The 1,266-nt window shown below is 47.3% G+C and overlaps 1 protein-coding gene across 1 annotated transcript in view; it reads left to right on the top strand.

The window, feature by feature from the left end:
• ctc1 (CTS telomere maintenance complex component 1) overlaps positions 1-1,266 on the top strand; it is a 33,460-nt gene that overhangs the window by 1,253 nt on the left and 30,941 nt on the right. The window lies entirely within an intron of this gene.

Genomic DNA, 1,266 nt, shown 5'->3' with positions numbered 1-1,266 from the left:
GTGTGTATGGTACTGATGTGTGTTGAGTGTGAGTGTGTGTGTGTGTGTTTGTGTATGGTACTGATGTGTGTTGAGTGTGTGTGTGTGTGTGTGTGTGTGTGAGTGTGTATGGTACTGATGTGTGTTGAGTGTGTGTGTGTGTGTGAGTGTGTATGGTACTGATGTGTGTTGAGTGTGTGTGTGTGTGTGAGTGTGTATGGTACTGATGTGTGTTGAGTGTGTGTGTGTGTGTGAGTGTGTATGGTACTGATGTGTGTTGAGTGTGTGTGTGTGTGTGAGTGTGTATGGTACTGATGTGTGTTGAGTGTGTGTGTGTGTGTGAGTGTGTATGGTACTGATGTGTGTTGAGTGTGTGTGTGTGTGTGAGTGTGTATGGTACTGATGTGTGTGTGTGTGTGTGTGTGAGTGTGTATGGTACTGATGTGTGTGTGTGTGTGTGTGTGTGAGTGTGTATGGTACTGATATGTGTTGAGTGTGTTTGTGTGTGTGTGTGTGTGAGTGTGTATGGTACTGATGTGTGTTGTTTGTGTGAGTGTGTGTGTGTGTATGGTACTGATGTGTGTGTGTGTGTTTGTGTGTGTGTGTGTGTGTGTGTGAGAGTGTGTGTGTGTGTGAGAGTGTGTGTGTGTGTGAGAGTGTGTGTGTGTGTGAGAGTGTGTGTGTGTGTGAGAGTGTGTGTGTGTGTGAGAGTGTGTGTGTGTGTGAGAGTGTGTGTGTGTGTGAGAGTGTGTGTGTGTGTGAGAGTGTGTGTGTGTGTGAGAGTGTGTGTGTGTGTGAGAGTGTGTGTGTGTGTGAGAGTGTGTGTGTGTGTGAGAGTGTGTGTGTGTGTGAGAGTGTGTGTGTGTGTGAGAGTGTGTGTGTGTGTGAGAGTGTGTGTGTGTGTGAGAGTGTGTGTGTGTGTGAGAGTGTGTGTGTGTGTGAGAGTGTGTGTGTGTGTGAGAGTGTGTGTGTGTGTGAGAGTGTGTGTGTGTGTGAGAGTGTGTGTGTGTGTGAGAGTGTGTGTGTGTGTGAGAGTGTGTGTGTGTGTGAGAGTGTGTGTGTGTGTGTGTGTGTGGGACTGATGTGTGTGAGGGTGTGTGAGTGTATGTGTGTGTGTGTGTGAGTGTGTATGGGACTGATGTGTGTGTGTGTGTGTGTGTGTATGGTACTGATGTGTGTGAGAGTGTGTGAGTGTATGTGTGTGTGTGTGTATGGTACTGATGTTGTGTGTGTGGTGTTTGTGTGTGTGTGAGTGTGTGTATGGTACTGGTGTGTGTGTTTGGGTGG

This window comes from Sinocyclocheilus grahami, unplaced genomic scaffold (assembly GCF_001515645.1).
Source record: "Sinocyclocheilus grahami isolate Dianchi unplaced genomic scaffold, SAMN03320097.WGS_v1.1 scaffold1129.1, whole genome shotgun sequence".
In the NCBI taxonomy this organism is placed as follows: Eukaryota; Metazoa; Chordata; class Actinopteri; order Cypriniformes; family Cyprinidae; genus Sinocyclocheilus; species Sinocyclocheilus grahami.
The sequence above is the reverse complement of the archived record's forward strand: the minus strand, read 5'-3'. Positions and strand labels throughout refer to the sequence as shown.